The sequence below is a fragment of the Pseudophryne corroboree genome, chromosome 5 (genome assembly GCF_028390025.1).
Source record: "Pseudophryne corroboree isolate aPseCor3 chromosome 5, aPseCor3.hap2, whole genome shotgun sequence".
In the NCBI taxonomy this organism is placed as follows: Eukaryota; Metazoa; Chordata; class Amphibia; order Anura; family Myobatrachidae; genus Pseudophryne; species Pseudophryne corroboree.
Genome location: NC_086448.1, coordinates 816079238 through 816101510, shown reverse-complemented (window position 1 = coordinate 816101510; position 22273 = coordinate 816079238). Strand labels below are relative to the sequence as shown.

Below are 22273 nucleotides of genomic sequence, written 5' to 3'. Positions count from 1 at the left end.
CTCAGCGGAATCTTATTGCTCTCTGTGTAACTAACACACGTTCATTTGTTTTTGCTTGTTTCCAGCTATAAATGTGTTATTCTACCAGGGAAGAAGAATGAGTAATGAGCTTGGTGAATCTGGCCTGTTAGTGTGATGACGGTGGGCAGCCGCTGGGATTTTACTGTCGGCTGACTGACAAATGTAAATCTGTGAGGAGCAGGAGCAGATTAATGGTGGGATGTACTAAGGGAACAATGCGGTAAACCCCCCGTTTTCAGGGGTTTTACCGCATTTTCAAATGTACTAAGACCTGGCCATGTATCCTTTTTTATGGCGATACCCTATAGAAGCCTATGGGCTTCTTTCCACAACCCGTCGCACCTGCCGCCCAGTGCCACACCCGCCGCTCACGTTGACCACCCCTCACCTGTGTCCTGGCAGCCTGCTTGATCGGCTCCATGATCTCCCACCTCCTCTTGGCTCCAGGGTCTCCCAGCACACGTCACCTCAAGTCGCGTCACCAACAGGGATCGCAGGGGTCCCCTGTCATCACATTGCGATACTATTCTCATATGTTAGTACATATGCGATCATCATCGTTGCGATGACCGGCAATGGCCCACCATCACTGTTAGTACATCCCGCCCAAAGGACCTGATTCTGAATTTGAGGCAGATGCGGCTTTTACTACAGTTGCATCTGTGACTTTATGTTAATGGCGCTACAAAAGCTTTCCCTGTTGTACACCTGTCCGTCCGAATGTTCAAGGTCTAGGATGCCCACTGCCAGCACCCATAGGCGCTGAAATGCTGCTTGATGCTTGGTTGGTCTTTAGACGCACCATTGCAACTTGCGCCTATGTCACATGCCATATGTAAGCGGTTCAGCATTTACTCCGTCGCTTTCTGCAACATGCCTGTGGCACTACAATGAGACGCAACATCTCTGTGCCATCCCTCTGTCACTGTCCAGGAGTTCTGCTCACATTTCTGCTACTGTGCATCTAAATTGGCCGCTATGGTGAAGTATTTTAGGTCTATACAGCCGCCTTTATCATAATATGTACATGCATCAGATGAATACTTAATAAAGGCCAATAACGTGGATAGATAAGCAAAGAATCAGGTATAGGAAACCTCAGAGGTATCCGCCATTTCTCCTGGTATAGAACATCCATAATACATCAATGTACAGCAAATGGAACACATCTATAATTTATCAGTGGTGGATAATGGAGGAGCCTTAATCCTGGGAGACAGAAACGTGCAGAACACCAAACCATAATGCTGTTGTATTTAAAACTCTTTTTATTAGATTAGGATGAATAAGAACAACCACATAAAACTTCTTTTAAGACGGCTTATCCTTGGTGACAGTAGAAGTGGGCATTCCCAGTGATCCATTCCACGAGAATTGTATCCCAATAAATAAGTATATTTTAGTATAAATGTAACACACGTATACCGTATGTATTTTAGCAATTATATAGTTGTTAAGAGTCAATTTATACTGTTTATTGCAAGTAAGAATAATTTTAGACAGTTTTGCAGCAATGTTGTTTATGGCAATGCTGATATTTGCACAAATGGTCGAAGTTTTTCAACTGCGCATGTGTTGGAGTTGCAAATAAGTCACGCTGCAAATGCGTCCCATTCTGTGCATGCAGAGGGGCAGCTGCAATTGAGATGCACGTTCTCCTAAATGTATTGCAAATGTATTAGGTGTTCCTGGGTGGTGACTGAAAGGTCGCTATTCAGCGGTATTTCAGCATTTAAAGATGCTCAAAGTTGTACGGTTCTGTTTTGCTGTGCTTCCAAGCAGTATGATACACCACCATCAGGGGTCACCAGGCCTTCTGTTATGTGAGCTGCAGTTATAGATCTGACCAGAGATCATGCACTTCTGACTGTTTTGCGGCCAGGTGTCAGGCAATTGATTATTAATAACCAGCATGGACTACACCTGACAGCTACCTATTTCTGCACGCAACCCTCTGCCTACAGGGATGCTCCACTCATCCCACGTAGGCCGCGCCTGCGCTCTCCGTCACTTTAGCTGCCGACAGTACACTCACAGGGTCTCTGGAGGACAGTGGACAGTGGCAAAGTATGGGATCACCAACGCTGTACTGCACTACCTGCTGATCACTTCTCAGGTACTGTACCAGGGGAAATACTGTTGTGCTGGTCTCTCTGCTATGTAGCTCACCCTCCTAATATTACCACCTCCATTATGCACCAATGGTCACCACGGGCAGTTAACTCTCCCCAGCACTTGCCAGCTGCAGCACGGAATATATCTTTAACCCTTTCCCTGCTGCAAGTCACAAAACATTCAGCTAGGCTGCATTTTGTAGGGGGAAGGGGCACCAAAAGTTACTCATATGTCCATGGCATCTTTAATGGTGTTCCACATCTGTCCTGATGTTAGTTCCTCCGTGGTGCTGGGAGCACAGTGTGTGCGAGTGGTGATCACTGGTGTTGATCTGTGTTGCAGCACATGCCCTTCCTCAGGCTGCAAAGCTGTGCGCTGTCAGGTTGCAGAGCCGTACCTACGTGTGTGCCAGGTGTGCCTGGCACACAGCGCAGTCGCCCTGGGGGCGCAACTGGCCGCATCCCCGTTAATTTACTCAGCGGCATTGTAATGAGTCAAACTGACTCATTACAAGCCGCCAGAGAGGAGCAGCAGCGCCGGAGGCAGGAGAGAAGGACGTGGAGGGAGGGGGGAGGAGGGAGCCGCAGCAGCGCACTAATTGGTGGTGGCGCTGCTCAGAGCCGTCCCTCTCCTTCCACTGTGCGACTGTGCGCCCCCTCCCTCTCCCCCAGTGCCTGCAGCATCGTCAGCGGCTCAGCGCCAAAACGGGGACTGTGTGTGCGGGAGCCGGGCGGAGGAGATCCACGGAGGCAGCGGCAGCAGGAGCTGCCCAAACGATACAGAAGACGAAGAGCCAGGAGGTGGGGAGGTAAAAAAAGAGACAGGGCTACACAGTTTACCGGCTGGGGTGGACTTGGGCGGCACTGCATAGGGCTGTATAGAGAATATGAATCCCTTCCTCTGCTGTGTTTATATATATATATATATATATATATATATGTGTATATATGTATATATATATATATATATATATATATGTATATGTATATATATACCCTAACTTGACGCTGGGGACGCTGTCTGCCGTGATCTGTAAAAAGGGGGACGCTGTCTGCCGTAATGTGTAAAAAGGGGACGCTGTCTGCCGTAATGTGTAAAAAGTGGACGCTGTCTGCCGTAAAGTGTAAAAGGTGGACGCTGTCTGCCGTGATGTGTAAAAAGGGGGACGCTGTCTGCCGTAATGTGTAAAAAGTGGACGCTCTCTGACGGAAAGTGTAAACAGTGGACGCTGTCTGCCGTGATGTGTAAAAAGTGGACACTGTCTGCCGTAATGTTACCTGGTGTAGTGGCGCTACTGTGTGGCATAATTTGAATAATGGAGACTACTGTGCACCGTAATCTGAATTGGTATTATTGTGTGGCCACACCCCTTCCCTGTGAAGCCACGCCCCTATATATTTTTGCGCGCGCTTACGCCGCGCACTGCCCCTATTTTGCATAATGGAGGAGGGGGGCGCCGATGCCATTTCTTGCACACAGCGCTAAAATGTCTAGTTACGGCACTGTCAGGTTGTACTGGGCAGGTGAGTGTGGTGATGTCTCATATGTAGGTATGGGTCACCAACGCATTTTGCCATCTTCTGGTAGCTACCACTCTGATGACCCTGTCTGTGGTCTTTATACGCATCACTTCCTTTTTGCGGTTGACATTGTTCAGGATCAAAGTTGAATGTGTCATATTCTCTGGTACCAATGAGTGAGGCTGAAATGACAAAATTCACTAATTAGAAAGGGTGTCCACATACATTTAACCATGTAGTGTATCCATATTCTAACATACGTATATAGCTTTAACCTTAAAACATTATACATCTGAAGTCTTAGAGAACCTGAGGTGCAGAAGGAGTTTGCTTGAATAAAGCTACTTTTATGATAATTACTGTGAGCAATAGAGTAGGACCTGCACAGTGCTGCAAGTGGGCGGGTACGGGCAGGTACGGCGTACCCTTAAGAGTTTAGCCGCGGGTACGCCGTACCCACTCCGCCGGGCCGCTGCTCACAGCGTTGATGTACGCAGCGCACACCAGTTGCTGTGGCCGGCCGGGTTCTGCTACTGCCGCTGCTGCTCCTCCCCTTCCCAGTGTGCAGGGAGCGTGATTGTGATGTCATCACGCTCCCGCGGCAGTGGGCGCAGAGTGGGGCTGGCTGCTGAGGCTCCTTGAGCCGCGCGCGTTAGGAGGAGGCGGAGCAGGGAGCACATCAGTTGGAGGGGACGTGGAGCAGCCTGAGTGAGGCAATGTATATCTAGCACTGTGGGGGCAATGTATATCTGGCACTGTGGGGGCAATGTATATCTGGCACAGTGGGGCATTGTAAATCTGGCACTGTGGGGGCATTGTATATCTAGCACTGTGGGGTCAATGTATATCTAGCACTGTGGGGGCAATGTAAATCTGGCACTGTGGGGGCATTGTAAATCTGGCACTGTGGGGGCATTGTATATCTAGCACTGAGGGGGCAATGTATATCTAGCACTGTGGGGGCAATGTATATCTGGCACTGTGGGGGCATTGTAAATCTGGCACTGTGGGGGCATTGTATATCTAGCACTGTGGGGGCAATGTATATCTAGCACTGTGGGGGCAATGTATATCTGGCACAGTGGGGCATTGTAAATCTGGCACTGTGGGGGCATTTTCTATCTAGCACTGTGGGGGCAATGTATATCTGGCACTGTAGGGCAATGTATATCTGGCACTGTGTGGCAACGTGTATCTGGCACTATTGGGGTCATACGTGTATCTGCCCCTCCCCCCATATGTGTATCACGCCCCCATTTTCATTGGCCACGCCCCATGTGACATTTGGCCACACCCATTTTTTTGCACGCGCACCTTCGGCGCGCGCACACAGTACCCGTAAGACATTTTTTCTACTTGCACCACTGGACCTGCAGTACAGTGGGGTCCCTTGTCGGGGGCTGCAGGCTTAAATGTATTGATCATCACATGAACTAAAACTCCACTGTTTATTATTGTCAGTTAATATAGTGAGCGCAGAGCTCCTGTGATTTCTATTCAAACAATGTGGTCACAAACCGTGTTGCACCGCAAATCTAGGAATGGTGAGTGCCGTGGAATAGTGCTTTTTGAAAAGAGCTAAGGCAGACAGCGATAAGTAGTTCTAATACAAATGTATTATATAATATACATGCCTGAATTCTAAATAAACAGATCAGGTCATACAATGATATGGCATCATGAGCAATGGGATTAGAAGGAGGGATGGCTACAGCTGGACTGCTACTGGGTGCAGGCCTGGCAGCATACATTATAATGAAAGCAATCAAGGGTGTAGCTACCATAGGTACAGGGAGAGCAGCTGCTATGGGGCCCAGAGCTGAGAGGGGCCATCTTCCCTGTCACAGTTACATGTGTTATATACAGGGTGAAGCTACCATAGGTGCAGGGAGTGCAGCTGCTATGGGGCCCAGAGCTGAGAGGGGCCATCTTCCCTGTCAAAGTTACATGTGTTATATACAAGGTGTAGCTACCATAGGTGCAGGCAGTGCAGCTGCTATGGGGCCCAGAGGTGAGAGAGGCCACCTTCCCTGACACAGTTACATGTGTTATATACAGGGTGTAGCTACCATAGGTGCAGGGAGTGCAGCTGCTCTGGGGCCCAGAGCTGAGAGAGGCCATCTTCCCTGTCACAGTTACATTTGTTATATACAAGGGTGTAGCTACCATAGGTGCAGGGAGTGCAGCTGCTATGGGGCCCAGAGATGAGAGGGGCGACCTTCCCTGTCACAGTTACATTTGTTATATACAAGGGTGTAGCTACCATAGGTGCAGAAAGCGCAGCTGCTATGGGGCCCAGAGCTGAGAGGGGCCACCTTCCCTGTCACAGTTACATGTGTTATATACAGGGTGTAGCTACCATAGGTGCAGGGAGTGCAGCTGCTCTGGGGCCCAGAGCTGAGAGAGGCCACCTTCCTTGACACAGTTACATGTGTTATATACAGGGTGTAGCTACCATAGGTGCAGGGAGTGCAGCTGCTATGGGGCCCAGAGATGAGAGGGGCCACCTTCCCTGTCACCATTACATGTGTTATATACAGGGTGTAGCTACCATAGGTGCAGGGAGTGCAGCTGCTATGGGGCCCAGAGCTGAGAGGGGCCACTTTCCCTGTCACAGTTACATGTGTTATATACAGGGGTGTAGCTACCATAGGTGCAGGGAGTGCAGCTGCTATGGGGCCCAGCAGAGGCGGATTTAGACCTCATGGGGCCCTAAGCGAAATACCAATTTGGGGCCCCCCTAACTCAAACAATCCATAGCACTATATTTTTGTTCTGACTTATGCCCCCTTACATTATAGATGGAGTTCCGTCTGTGCCTGGGCCTATCACCGCGTCTGGGGCGCGCACGTGTCCGTGACATGCACGCGCCCCATTCACTGGAATGAGAGCGTCGGTGTGCACTCCCGGTGGGGCTAAGCGGCGACCAATCAGACAGAGATTGCCCCATAGAGGTACTGTGCCCCACGGCGCGCGCGCCAAAAAAATGGGTGTGGCCAATTAAAATGGGACGTGAAACACAGACATATGCCCCCAATAGTGCAGTGCCAGATCCACAATTGACCCCACAGTGCCAGGTATACAAATGCCCCCACAGTGCCAGGTATACAAATGCCCCCACAGTGCCAGATCTACAAATGCCCCCACAGTGCCAGGTATACAAATGCCCCCACAGTGCCAGATCAACAAATGCCCCCACAGTGCCAGATCCACAAATGCCCCCACAGTGCCAGGTATACAAATGCCCCCACAGTGCCAGATCCACAAATGCCCCCACAGTGCCAGGTATACAAATGCCCCCACAGTGCCAGATCCACAAATGCCCCCACAGTGCCAGATCCACAAATGCCCCCACAGTGCCCCAGGTATACAAATGCCCCCACAGTGCCAGGTATACAAATGCCCCCACAGTGCCAGATCCACAATTGCCCCCACAGTGTCAGATCCACAATTGCCCCCACAGTGTCAGGTAATACCTGACACTGTGGGGGCAATTGTGGATCTGACACTGTGGGGGCAATTGTATACCTGACAGGTATACAAATGCCCCCACAGTGCCAGGTAAACAATTGCCCCCACAGTGCCAGGTATACAATTGCTCCACAGTGCCAACCAATTGCCCCCTCAGTGCCAGGTATACAATTGCCCCCACAGCAGCCAGTGCTGCAGCTGCTTACCGCTGCTGCACTGCTGCTGCTGCTCCTCCTCCGGGCTCCGGCTGTGAGGGACGGGTGAGTCAGGAGAGGAGAGTGCCCGCCAGCGCGGCTTTGTCTGGCGCGACGGCGTATAGCGGACTTCGTTCAAACCAGCCGCCGGATCGTGAGCCAATCAGAGCTCGTGGACCGGCGGCTTCTGATTGGCTGCCGGTCCGCGAGCTCTGGTTGGCTCACGAACCGGCGGCTGGTTTGAAGTCCGCTATACGCCGCCGGGCGAGACACAGCCACCCTGGCGGGCGCTCTCCTCTCCTGACAGTTGAGACACGCTGCCGCCGGACTGAGCGGCAGCGTGTCTCAGTGACACAAGCGGGGGGGGCCCGCTTCGGGCCCCCTGACCCGGCGGGCCCTAGGCAGAGGCGTAACTAGCATGGGGCGAGCAGGGCATGTGCCCTGGCCGCCGTGGCAGCCCCAGCAGAAGGGGGCGCCACCGGCACGGCCCGCTCGCCCCATGCTGCCTGCCGCTACTACTCCTCCAGACGTGGATGAGCCCAGGATCTGCTGTCAGCCAGCCGACCGCCGCTGTGACACTTGGTCGGGAGATGGACACAGCAGCAGCAGCTGAGATTTTGGGGGCGGAGCTACGTCGTGTCTCCCTGTGAAGCAGCCAATCAGTGCCCGGCATTGCTGTGCGGGGAGGGGCGGAAGGAGACAGCGCGGCGTTGCCGCGGTAACCAGGCGGCCCTGATCCCGGTCACTCATCAGTGCTGGGGCGGCAGCTGGAGCCGGAGCGATTGAGGCGGGAGCAGCGCCGGAGACTGGCCGCCTTGTCCCTGCTGCTGCTGGCGGTCTTCCTGCTCAGGTGATGTGTGCCACTGACTATGTATATATACTGTGCTGCTAAAAATTATAAATATATATATATATATATATATATATACCACGACATACACATGAGCTAATAACTAGTAACTCCTATATATATACTGTATATATGTGTGTATATATATATATATATATATATGTATATATATATGCACACACAGACACTCACACACACACACACACACACACACACACACACACACACACACACACACACGTGCTAACACTAATATACTGTATATGTACACATGTGCTAATGCTAACTTATACCCCTTTTACACTCGCAGAAAAATCCCCGGATATTACACGTGAACGCGCATCATCCCGGGATTTTTGTGAGTGTGAATGGGTACAGGGACAATTTCCCGGGACGAGCATCCCGTTCTCTGCATAGGAGGAGGCGGTGCTTGGAGAAGATTATCTCCGAGCACCGCCTCTGCAAGAGTCGGCGGTGACGTCACCCACCCGGCAATATGCCGGGTCGGCCTGCTAATGTGAAAGGGTCATCCCCGGGAATGATCTTTCACTGCGAGTGTAAAAGGGGTATAATATATATACTGTATTGTGTCCAGCAATGGAGGGGTAAGCAGGGATGTGTGTGTATGTATGTTGCTGGAGGGGTAAGCAGGTGTGTGTGTGTGTGTGTGTGTGTGTGTGTGTGTGTGTGTATGTTACTGGAGGGGTAAGCAGGTGTGTGTGTGTGTGTGTGTGTGTATGTTACTGGAGGGGTAAGCAGGTGTGTGTGTGTGTGTGTGTGTGTGTATGTTACTGGAGGGGTAAGCAGGTGTGTGTGTGTGTGTGTGTGTGTATGTTACTGGAGGGGTAAGCAGGTGTGTGTGTGTATGTATGTTACTGGAGGGGTAAGCAGGTGTGTGTGTGTGTGTATGTATGTCGCTGGAGGGGTAAGCAGGTGTGTGTGTGTGTATGTATGTCGCTGGAGGGGTAAGCAGGTGTGTGTGTGTATGTTACTGGAGGGGTAAGCAGGTGTGTGTGTATGTATGTCGCTGGAGGGGTAAGCAGGTGTGTGTGTGTATGTATGTCGCTGGAGGGGTAAGCAGGTGTGTGTGTGTATGTTACTGGAGGGGTAAGCAGGTGTGTGTGTGTGTGTATGTTACTGGAGGGGTAAGCAGGTGTGTGTGTGTATGTATGTCGCTGGAGGGGTAAGCAGGTGTGTGTGTGTATGTATGTCGCTGGAGGGGTAAGCAGGTGTGTGTGTGTATGTTACTGGAGGGGTAAGCAGGTGTGTGTGTATGTATGTCGCTGGAGGGGTAAGCAGGTGTGTGTGTGTATGTATGTCGCTGGAGGGGTAAGCAGGTGTGTGTGTGTATGTTACTGGAGGGGTAAGCAGGTGTGTGTGTGTGTGTGTGTGTGTGTGTATGTTACTGGAGGGGTAAGCAGGTGTGTGTGTGTATGTATGTCGCTGGAGGGGTAAGCAGGTGTGTGTGTGTATGTTACTGGAGGGGTAAGCAGGTGTGTGTGTATGTATGTCGCTGGAGGGGTAAGCAGGTGTGTGTGTGTGTGTATGTTACTGGAGGGGTAAGCAGGTGTGTGTGTGTATGTTACTGGAGGGGTAAGCAGGTGTGTGTGTGTGTGTGTGTGTGTGTGTGTGTGTGTGTGTGTGTATGTTACTGGAGGGGTAAGCAGGTGTGTGTGTATGTATGTCGCTGGAGGGGTAAGCAGGTGTGTGTGTGTATGTTACTGGAGGGGTAAGCAGGTGTGTGTGTGTATGTATGTCGCTGGAGGGGTAAGCAGGTGTGTGTGTGTATGTTACTGGAGGGGTAAGCAGGTGTGTGTGTGTATGTTACTGGAGGGGTAAGCAGGTGTGTGTGTGTATGTTACTGGAGGGGTAAGCAGGTGTGTGTGTATGTATGTCGCTGGAGGGGTAAGCAGGTGTGTGTGTGTATGTATGTCGCTGGAGGGGTAAGCAGGTGTGTGTGTGTATGTTACTGGAGGGGTAAGCAGGTGTGTGTGTGTGTGTATGTCGCTGGAGGGGTAAGCAGGTGTGTGTGTGTGTGTGTGTGTGTGTATGTTACTGGAGGGGTAAGCAGGTGTGTGTGTGTATGTTACTGGAGGGGTAAGCAGGTGTGTGTGTGTGTGTGTGTGTGTGTGTGTGTGTGTGTGTGTGTATGTTACTGGAGGGGTAAGCAGGTGTGTGTGTATGTATGTCGCTGGAGGGGTAAGCAGGTGTGTGTGTGTATGTTACTGGAGGGGTAAGCAGGTGTGTGTGTGTATGTTACTGGAGGGGTAAGCAGGTGTGTGTGTGTATGTTACTGGAGGGGTAAGCAGGTGTGTGTGTGTGTGTGTGTGTGTGTGTATGTTACTGGAGGGGTAAGCAGGTGTGTGTGTGTATGTATGTCGCTGGAGGGGTAAGCAGGTGTGTGTGTGTATGTTACTGGAGGGGTAAGCAGGTGTGTGTGTGTATGTATGTCGCTGGAGGGGTAAGCAGGTGTGTGTGTGTATGTTACTGGAGGGGTAAGCAGGTGTGTGTGTGTGTATGTCGCTGGAGGGGTAAGCAGGTGTGTGTGTGTGTGTGTATGTTACTGGAGGGGTAAGCAGGTGTGTGTGTGTGTGTATGTCGCTGGAGGGGTAAGCAGGTGTGTGTGTGTGTGTGTATGTATGTCGCTGGAGGGGTAAGCAGGTGTGTGTGTGTGTGTGTGTGTGTGTGTATGTTACTGGAGGGGTAAGCAGGTGTGTGTGTGTGTGTATGTATGTCGCTGGAGGGGTAAGCAGGTGTGTGTGTGTATGTATGTTACTGGAGGGGTAAGCAGGTGTGTGTGTGTGTGTGTGTATGTATGTCGCTGGAGGGGTAAGCAGGTGTGTGTATGTTACTGGAGGGGTAAGCAGGTGTGTGTGTATGTATGTCGCTGGAGGGGTAAGCAGGTGTGTGTGTGTATGTATGTCGCTGGAGGGGTAAGCAGGTGTGTGTGTGTATGTTACTGGAGGGGTAAGCAGGTGTGTGTGTGTGTATGTCGCTGGAGGGGTAAGCAGGTGTGTGTGTGTGTGTGTGTGTATGTTACTGGAGGGGTAAGCAGGTGTGTGTGTGTATGTTACTGGAGGGGTAAGCAGGTGTGTGTGTGTGTGTGTATGTTACTGGAGGGGTAAGCAGGTGTGTGTGTGTGTGTATGTATGTCGCTGGAGGGGTAAGCAGGTGTGTGTGTGTATGTATGTCGCTGGAGGGGTAAGCAGGTGTGTGTGTGTGTATGTTACTGGAGGGGTAAGCAGGTGTGTGTGTATGTATGTCGCTGGAGGGGTAAGCAGGTGTGTGTGTGTGTGTGTGTGTGTATGTTACTGCAGGGGTAAGCAGGTGTGTGTGTGTGTGTGTGTTACTGGAGGGGTAAGCAGGTGTGTGTGTGTGTGTATGTTACTGGAGGGGTAAGCAGGTGTGTGTGTGTGTGTGTGTGTGTATGTATGTCGCTGGAGGGGTAAGCAGGTGTGTGTGTGTGTGCCTGTGTCTGTTTGTGTGTCCAGCACTGGTGGGGTAAGGATGAGTGTGCCTGTGTACACGTGTGTGTGTGTGTGTGTGTGTGTGTGTGTGTGTGTGTGTGTACTACCTGGAGGGGTAAGCAGGAGTATGCGTGTGTTTCATGTGTGTGTTTTATTTGGGTGGGTGTGTGCATATATATATATATATATATATATAGTCAAAGTAGCGGCACTTTTCCACAGACCCGGAAGTATACATATTTTTTTTTAACCAGCAGCAGCATGTAGGAAGGAGCCCTGGAGGACTCGCCGAAGACCAGAGGAGGAGCGGAGACATGTGCACCAGCTGAAGAGACACGAGGGACAGGAGGGGACCAATGCCAGGGAGGAGCTGCCTGTCACCAGAGCGACCAGAGCCGCCCACGCTGAGTGGAGAAGACGCTGCAGAAGAGGAGGAATCCAGCCAGCCGCAGACCGGGGAAGGACATCCAACCTTCAGTGGACCGGGACCCTGCAGCAAGGGAGGAGACTGACCAGCGACGGGAACACCGGCATCGCGGAGGACACCCGCTTACCGGAGCAAGGACCCGCAGAAGATCCTGGCTGGCTTAAAGAAGATGGCGCGGAACAGCGGGGAGGACGGCACACATCAGGATCCTGCAGCAGGAGAGAAGATTCGGAGTGCAGCAGACCACACTGAAAAGGGTGCATCCCCAGTGCGGTGCTCTGCATCCCGGGTGGCGCCGAAGACGTGAAGTGTCCGAGGTGGCAGAAGCGCCGCAGCTTGGGGTGAGAAACCGCTGCAACCCTTCCGCTGCTAAACTCTGCAATTAGTCAATTAAGGGGGTAGGCTCCCCTCACCACAGTGCCACACAGTTAATTAAGGGGTAGGATCCCCTCACTCTATAATGTGAATTTTGGCTCATACCATGTGCTATAATGTGAATTTTGGCTCATACCATGTGCTATAATGTGAATTTCGGCTCATACCGTGTGCTATAATGTGGAAGGGGACCTACTACACTGAAGGACATGCCCCTTTTGAGTGACCACGCCCCCTTTTCCCGCCGTGCGCGCCTTTGGCGCGCGTATAATTACAACCTTCACTCTTTCATTCCCTCTTCAAAAATACCACTTCAACTACTGTACCTACATCTATACATACACACCCTGACATCTTTATATACAGTGACACCGGTGGTGTGCGTACATACTTTCCTTTTGTTTTGTTTTTTTGTTTGGGTATTTTTTGTGTGCGTGCGTGTGTGTGTGTGTGGCGGGGGGGGGGGGGAGGGGCGCCATTTTTGGTCTTGCCCTGGGCTCCAAAAACCCTAGTTACGCCTCTGGCCCTAGGCAACCACTTTGGTTGCCTAGCGGCAAATCCGCCACTGGGGCCCAGAGCTGAGAGGGGCCACCTTCCCTGTCACAGTTACATGTGTTATATAAAGGGGTGTAGCTACCATAGGTGCAGGGAGTGCAGCTGCTATGGGGCCCAGAGCTGAGAGGAGCCACCTTCCCTGTCACAGTTACATGTGTTATATACAGGGTGTAGCTACCATAGGTGCAGGGAGTGCAGATGCTATGGGGCCAGAGCTGAGACGGGCCATCTTCCCTGTCACAGTTACATGTGTTATATACAGGGTGTAGCTACCATAGGTGCAGGGAGCGCAGCTGCTATGGGACACAGAGCTGAGAGGGGTCACCTTCCCTGTCACAGTTGCATGTGTTATATACAGGGGTGTAGCTACCATAGGTGCAGGGAGTGCAGCTGCTATGGGGCCCAGAGCTGAGAGGAGCCACCTTCCCTGTCACAGTAACATGTGTTATATACAGGGTGTAGCTACCATAGGTGCAGGGAGCGCAGCTGCTATGGGACACAGAGCTGAGAGGGGCCACCTTCCCTGTCACAGTTACATGTGTTATATACATGCCTGGTATAGGTGCAGGCAGTGCAGCTGCTATGGGGCCCAGAGATGAGACGGGCCACCTTCCCTGTCACAGTTACATGTGTTATATACAGGGGTGTAGCTACCATAGGTGCAGGGAGTGCAGCTGCTATGGAGCCCAGAGCTGAGAGGGGCCACCTTCCCTGTCACAGTTACATGTGTTATATACAGGGGTGTAGCTACCATAGGCGCAGGGAGTGCAGCTGCTATGGGGCTAAGAGCTAAGAGGGCCACCTTCTCTGTCAGAGTTACATGTGTTATATACAGGGTGTAGCTACCATAGGCGCTGGGAGTGCAGCTGCTATGGGGCCCAGAGCAGAGAGGGGCCACCTTCCCTTTCACAGTTACATGTGTTATATACAGGGTGTACCATAGGTGCAGGGAGTGCAGCTGCTATGGGGCCCAGAGCTGAGAGGAGCCACCTTCTCTGTCACAGTTATGTGTGTTATATACAAGGGTGTAGCTACCATAGGTGCAGGTAGTGCAGCTGCCATGGGGACCAGAGCTGAGAGAGGCCACCGTCCCTGTCACAGTTACATGTGTTGTATACAGGGTGTAGCTGCCATAGGTGCAGGAAGTACAGCTGCTATGGGGCCCAGAGCTGAGAGGGGCCACCTTCCCTGTCACAGTTACATATGTTATATACAGGGTGTAACTACCATAGGTGCAGAGAGTGCAGCTGCTATGGGACCCAGAGCTGAGAGGGGCCACCTTCCCTGTCGGTTACATGTGTTATATAAAGGGTGTGTAGCTACCATAGGTGCAGGGAGTGCAGCTGTTATGGGGTCCAGAACTCAGAGGGGCCACCTTCCCTGTCACAGTTACATGTGTTATATACAGGGTGTAGCTACCAATAGTGCAGACAGTGCAGCTGTTATGGGGTCCAGAACTCAGAGGGGCCACCTTCCCTGTCACAGTTACATGTGTTATATACAGGGTGTAGCTACCATAGGTGCAGGGAGTGCAGCTGCTATGGGACCAGAGCTGAGAGGGGCCACCTTCCCTGTCACAGTTACATGTGTTATATACAGGGTGTAGCTACCATAGGTGCAGGGAGTGCAGCTGCTATGGGGTCCAGAGCTGAGAGGGGCCACCTTCCCTGTCACAGTTACATGTGTTATATACAGGGTGTAGCTACCATAGGTGCAGGGAGTGCAGCTGCTATGGGGTCCAGAGCTGAGAGGGGCCACCTTCCCTGTCACAGTTACATGTGTTATATATAGAGATGAGCGGGTTCGGTTTCTTTGAATCCGAACCCGCACGAACTTCACTTTTTTTTTCACGGGTCCGAGCGACTCGGATCTTCCCGCCTTGCTCGGTTAACCCGAGCGCGCCCGAACGTCATCATGACGCTGTCGGATTCTCGCGAGACTCGGATTCTATATAAGGAGCCGCGCGTCGCCGCCATTTTCACACGTGCATTGAGATTGATAGGGAGAGGACGTGGCTGGCGTCCTCTCCATTAGAATAGATTAGAAGAGAGAGAGAGAGAGAGAGATTGTGCAGACAGAGTTTACCACAGTGACCAGTGCAGTTGTTGTTAAGTTAACTTTTATTTAATATATCCGTTCTCTGCTATATCCGTTCTCTGCCTGAAAAAAACGATACACAGCAGTCACACAGTGTGACTCAGTCTGTGTGCACTCAGCTCAGCCCAGTGTGCTGCACATCAATGTATAAAAGCTTATAATAATTGTGGGGGAGACTGGGGAGCACTGCAGGTTGTTATAGCAGGAGCCAGGAGTACATAATATTATATTAATTTAAAATTAAACAGTGCACACTTTTGCTGCAGGAGTGCCACTGCCAGTGTGACTAGTGGTGACCAGTGCCTGACCACCAGTATAGTAGTATATTGTTGTATACTATCTCTTTATCAACCAGTCTATATTAGCAGCAGACACAGTACAGTGCGGTAGTTCACGGCTGTGGCTACCTCTGTGTCGGCAGTCGGCACTCGGCAGGCAGTCCGTCCATCCATAATTGTATAATTATATACCACCTAACCGTGGTATTTTTTTTTCTTTCTTTATACCGTCGTCATAGTCATACTAGTTGTTACGAGTATACTACTATCTCTTTATCAACCAGTGTACAGTGCGGTAGTTCACGGCTGTGGCTACCTCTGTGTCGGCAGTCGGCAGGCAGTCCGTCCATCCATAATTGTATTATTATAATATATACCACCTAACCGTGGTTTTTTTTTCATTCTTTATACCGTCATAGTGTCATACTAGTTGTTACGAGTATACTACTATCTCTTTATCAACCAGTGTACAGTGCGGTAGTTCACGGCTGTGGCTACCTCTGTGTCGGCAGTCGGCAGGCAGTCCGTCCATCCATAATTGTATTATAATATATACCACCTAACCGTGGTTTTTTTTTCATTCTTTATACCGTCATAGTGTCATACTAGTTGTTACGAGTATACTACTATCTCTTTATCAACCAGTGTACAGTGCGGTAGTTCACGGCTGTGGCTACCTCTGTGTCGGCAGTCGGCAGGCAGTCCGTCCATCCATAATTGTATTATAATATATACCACCTAACCGTGGTTTTTTTTTCATTCTTTATACCGTCATAGTCAGTCATACTAGTTGTTACGAGTATACTACTATCTCTTTATCAACCAGTGTACAGTGCGGTAGTTCACGGCTGTGGCTACCTCTGTGTCGGCACTCGGCAGGCAGTCCGTCCATCCATAATTGTATTATAATATATACCACCTAACCGTGGTTTTTTTTTCATTCTTTATACCGTCATAGTGTCATACTAGTTGTTACGAGTATACTACTATCTCTTTATCAACCAGTGTACAGTGCGGTAGTTCACGGCTGTGGCTACCTCTGTGTCGGCAGTCGGCAGGCAGTCCGTCCATCCATAATTGTATTATTATAATATATACCACCTAACCGTGGTTTTTTTTTTCATTCTTTATACCGTCATAGTGTCATACTAGTTGTTACGAGTATACTACTATCTCTTTATCAACCAGTGTACAGTGCGGTAGTTCACGGCTGTGGCTACCTCTGTGTCGGCAGTCGGCAGGCAGTCCGTCCATCCATAATTGTATTATAATATATACCACCTAACCGTGGTTTTTTTTTCATTCTTTATACCGTCATAGTGTCATACTAGTTGTTACGAGTATACTACTATCTCTTTATCAACCAGTGTACAGTGCGGTAGTTCACGGCTGTGGCTACCTCTGTGTCGGCAGTCGGCAGGCAGTCCGTCCATCCATAATTGTATTATAATATATACCACCTAACCGTGGTTTTTTTTTCATTCTTTATACCGTCATAGTCAGTCATACTAGTTGTTACGAGTATACTACTATCTCTTTATCAACCAGTGTACAGTGCGGTAGTTCACGGCTGTGGCTACCTCTGTGTCGGCACTCGGCAGGCAGTCCGTCCATCCATAATTGTATTATAATATATACCACCTAACCGTGGTTTTTTTTTCATTCTTTATACCGTCATAGTGTCATACTAGTTGTTACGAGTATACTACTATCTCTTTATCAACCAGTGTACAGTGCGGTAGTTCACGGCTGTGGCTACCTCTGTGTCGGCAGTCGGCAGGCAGTCCGTCCATCCATAATTGTATTATAATATATACCACCTAACCGTGGTTTTTTTTTCATTCTTTATACCGTCATAGTCAGTCATACTAGTTGTTACGAGTATACTACTATCTCTTTATCAACCAGTGTACAGTGCGGTAGTTCACGGCTGTGGCTACCTCTGTGTCGGCACTCGGCAGGCAGTCCGTCCATCCATAATTGTATTATAATATATACCACCTAACCGTGGTTTTTTTTTCATTCTTTATACCGTCATAGTCAGTCATACTAGTTGTTACGAGTATACTACTATCTCTTTATCAACCAGTGTACAGTGCGGTAGTTCACGGCTGTGGCTACCTCTGTGTCGGAACTCGGCAGGCAGTCCGTCCATCCATAATTGTATTACAATATATACCACCTAACCGTGGTTTTTTTTTCATTCTTTATACCGTCATAGTCAGTCATACTAGTTGTTACGAGTATACTACTATCTCTTTATCAACCAGTGTACAGTGCGGTAGTTCACGGCTGTGGCTACCTCTGTGTCGGAACTCGGCAGGCAGTCCGTCCATCCATAATTGTATTACAATATATACCACCTAACCGTGGTTTTTTTTTCATTCTTTATACCGTCATAGTCAGTCATACTAGTTGTTACGAGTATACTACTATCTCTTTATCAACCAGTGTACAGTGCGGTAGTTCACGGCTGTGGCTACCTCTGTGTCGGAACTCGGCAGGCAGTCCGTCCATCCATAATTGTATTATTATAATATATACCACCTAACCGTGGTTTTTTTTTCATTCTTTATACCGTCATAGTGTCATACTAGTTGTTACGAGTATACTACTATCTCTTTATCAACCAGTGTACAGTGCGGTAGTTCACGGCTGTGGCTACCTCTGTGTCGGAACTCGGCAGGCAGTCCGTCCATCCATAATTGTATTACAATATATACCACCTAACCGTGGTTTTTTTTTCATTCTTTATACCGTCATAGTCAGTCATACTAGTTGTTACGAGTATACTACTATCTCTTTATCAACCAGTGTACAGTGCGGTAGTTCACGGCTGTGGCTACCTCTGTGTCGGCACTCGGCAGGCAGTCCGTCCATCCATAATTGTATTACAATATATACCACCTAACCGTGGTTTTTTTATACCACCTAACCGTGGCAGTCCGTCCATAATTGTATACTAGTATCCAATCCATCCATCTCCATTGTTTACCTGAGGTGCCTTTTAGTTCTGCCTATAAAATATGGAGAACAAAAAAGTTGAGGTTCCAAAATTAGGGAAAGATCAAGATCCACTTCCACCTCGTGCTGAAGCTGCTGCCACTAGTCATGGCCGAGACGATGAAATGCCAGCAACGTCGTCTGCCAAGGCCGATGCCCAATGTCATAGTACAGAGCATGTCAAATCCAAAACACCAAATATCAGAAAAAAAAGGACTCCAAAACCTAAAATAAAATTGTCGGAGGAGAAGCGTAAACTTGCCAATATGCCATTTACCACACGGAGTGGCAAGGAACGGCTGAGGCCCTGGCCTATGTTCATGGCTAGTGGTTCAGCTTCACATGAGGATGGAAGCACTCAGCCTCTCGCTAGAAAACTGAAAAGACTCAAGCTGGCAAAAGCACCGCAAAGAACTGTGCGTTCTTTGAAATCCCAAATCCACAAGGAGAGTCCAATTGTGTCGTTTGCGATGCCTGACCTTCCCAACACTGGACGTGAAGAGCATGCGCCTTCCACTATTTGCATGCCCCCTGCAAGTGCTGGAAGGAGCACCCGCAGTCCAGTTCCTGATAGTCAGATTGAAGATGTCAGTGTTGAAGTACACCAGGATGAGGAGGATATGGGTGTTGCTGGCGCTGGGGAGGAAATTGACCAGAAGGATTCTGATGGTGAGGTGGTTTGTTTAAGTCAGGCACCCGGGGAGACACCTGTTGTCCGTGGGAGGAATATGGCCGTTGACATGCCAGGTGAAAATACCAAAAAAATCAGCTCTTCGGTGTGGAGGTATTTCACCAGAAATGCGGACAACAGGTGTCAAGCCGTGTGTTCCCTTTGTCAAGCTGTAATAAGTAGGGGTAAGGACGTTAACCACCTCGGAACATCCTCCCTTATACGTCACCTGCAGCGCATTCATAATAAGTCAGTGACAAGTTCAAAAACTTTGGGTGACAGCGGAAGCAGTCCACTGACCAGTAAATCCCTTCCTCTTGTAACCAAGCTCACGCAAACCACCCCACCAACTCCCTCAGTGTCAATTTCCTCCTTCCCCAGGAATGCCAATAGTCCTGCAGGCCATGTCACTGGCAAGTCTGACGAGTCCTCTCCTGCCTGGGATTCCTCCGATGCATCCTTGCGTGTAACGCCTACTGCTGCTGGCGCTGCTGTTGTTGCCGCTGGGAGTCGATGGTCATCCCAGAGGGGAAGTCGTAAGCCCACTTGTACTACTTCCAGTAAGCAATTGACTGTTCAACAGTCCTTTGCGAGGAAGATGAAATATCACAGCAGTCATCCTACTGCAAAGCGGATAACTGAGTCCTTGACAACTATGTTGGTGTTAGACGTGCGTCCGGTATCCGCCGTTAGTTCACAGGGAACTAGACAATTTATTGAGGCAGTGTGCCCCCGTTACCAAATACCATCTAGGTTCCACTTCTCTAGGCAGGCGATACCGAGAATGTACACGGACGTCAGAAAAAGACTCACCAGTGTCCTAAAAAATGCAGTTGTACCCAATGTCCACTTAACCACGGACATGTGGACAAGTGGAGCAGGGCAGGGTCAGGACTATATGACTGTGACTGCCCACTGGGTAGATGTATGGACTCCCGCCGCAAGAACAGCAGCGGCGGCACCAGTAGCAGCATCTCGCAAACGCCAACTCTTTCCTAGGCAGGCTACGCTTTGTATCACCGCTTTCCAGAATACGCACACAGCTGAAAACCTCTTACGGCAACTGAGGAAGATCATCGCGGAATGGCTTACCCCAATTGGACTCTCCTGTGGATTTGTGGCATCGGACAACGCCAGCAATATTGTGTGTGCATTAAATATGGGCAAATTCCAGCACGTCCCATGTTTTGCACATACCTTGAATTTGGTGGTGCAGAATTTTTTAAAAAACGACAGGGGCGTGCAAGAGATGCTGTCGGTGGCCAGAAAAATTGCGGGACACTTTCGGCGTACAGGCACCACGTACAGAAGACTGGAGCACCACCAAAAACTACTGAACCTGCCCTGCCATCATCTGAAGCAAGAAGTGGTAACGAGGTGGAATTCAACCCTCTATATGCTTCAGAGGTTGGAGGAGCAGCAAAAGGCCATTCAAGCCTATACAATTGAGCACGATATAGGAGATGGAATGCACCTGTCTCAAGTGCAGTGGAGAATGATTTCAACGTTGTGCAAGGTTCTGATGCCCTTTGAACTTGCCACACGTGAAGTCAGTTCAGACACTGCCAGCCTGAGTCAGGTCATTCCCCTCATCAGGCTTTTGCAGAAGAAGCTGGAGGCATTGAAGAAGGAGCTAACACGGAGCGATTCCGCTAGGCATGTGGGACTTGTGGATGCAGCCCTTAATTCGCTTAACAAGGATTCACGGGTGGTCAATCTGTTGAAATCAGAGCACTACATTTTGGCCACCGTGCTCGATCCTAGATTTAAAGCCTACCTTGGATCTCTCTTTCCGGCAGACACAGGTCTGCTGGGGTTGAAAGACCTGCTGGTGACAAAATTGTCAAGTCAAGCGGAACGCGACCTGTCAACATCTCCTCCTTCACATTCTCCCGCAACTGGGGGTGCGAGGAAAAGGCTCAGAATTCCGAGCCCACCCGCTGGCGGTGATGCAGGGCAGTCTGGAGCGACTGCTGATGCTGACATCTGGTCCGGACTGAAGGACCTGACAACGATTACGGACATGTCGTCTACTGTCACTGCATATGATTCTCTCAACATTGATAGAATGGTGGAGGATTATATGAGTGACCGCATCCAAGTAGGCACGTCACACAGTCCGTACTTATACTGGCAGGAAAAAGAGGCAATTTGGAGGCCCTTGCACAAACTGGCTTTATTCTACCTAAGTTGCCCTCCCACAAGTGTGTACTCCGAAAGAGTGTTTAGTGCCGCCGCTCACCTTGTCAGCAATCGGCGTACGAGGTTACATCCAGAAAATGTGGAGAAGATGATGTTCATTAAAATGAATTATAATCAATTCCTCCGCGGAGACATTGACCAGCAGCAATTGCCTCCACAAAGTACACAGGGAGCTGAGATGGTGGATTCCAGTGGGGACGAATTGATAATCTGTGAGGAGGGGGATGTACACGGTGATATATCGGAGGGTGAAGATGAGGTGGACATCTTGCCTCTGTAGAGCCAGTTTGTGCAAGGAGAGATTAATTGCTTCTTTTTTGGGGGGGGGTCCAAACCAACCCGTCATATCAGTCACAGTCGTGTGGCAGACCCTGTCACTGAAATGATGGGTTGGTTAAAGTGTGCATGTCCTGTTTTGTTTATACAACATAAGGGTGGGTGGGAGGGCCCAAGGATAATTCCATCTTGCACCTCTTTTTTCTTTTCTTTTTCTTTGCATCATGTGCTGATTGGGGAGGGTTTTTTGGAAGGGACATCCTGCGTGACACTGCAGTGCCACTCCTAGATGGGCCCGGTGTTTGTGTCGGCCACTAGGGTCGCTAATCTTACTCACACAGCTACCTCATTGCGCCTCTTTTTTTCTTTGCGTCATGTGCTGTTTGGGGAGGGTTTTTTGGAAGGGACATCCTGCGTGACACTGCAGTGCCACTCCTAGATGTGCCCGGTGTTTGTGTCGGCCACTAGGGTCGCTAATCTTACTCACACAGTCAGCTACCTCATTGCGCCTCTTTTTTTCTTTGCGTCATGTGCTGTTTGGGGAGGGTTTTTTGGAAGGGCCATCCTGCGTGACACTGCAGTGCCACTCCTAGATGGGCCCGGTGTTTGTGTCGGCCACTAGGGTCGCTAATCTTACTCACACAGCTACCTCATTGCGCCTCTTTTTTTCTTTGCGTCATGTGCTGTTTGGGGAGGGTTTTTTGGAAGGGACATCCTGCGTGACACTGCAGTGCCACTCCTAGATGGGCCCG

At 49.9% G+C, this 22273-nt stretch overlaps 1 long non-coding RNA gene across 1 annotated transcript in view; it reads right to left on the bottom strand.

The window, feature by feature from the left end:
- Positions 1-1271: 1271 nt before the first annotated feature.
- The window catches only part of LOC134928591 (uncharacterized), a 181787-nt gene continuing 160785 nt past the window's right edge, over positions 1272-22273 (bottom strand). The window contains exon 3 of the long non-coding RNA XR_010177953.1: positions 1272-3838. This is a non-coding gene — a long non-coding RNA (uncharacterized LOC134928591). The remainder of the gene's footprint in view (positions 3839-22273) is intronic.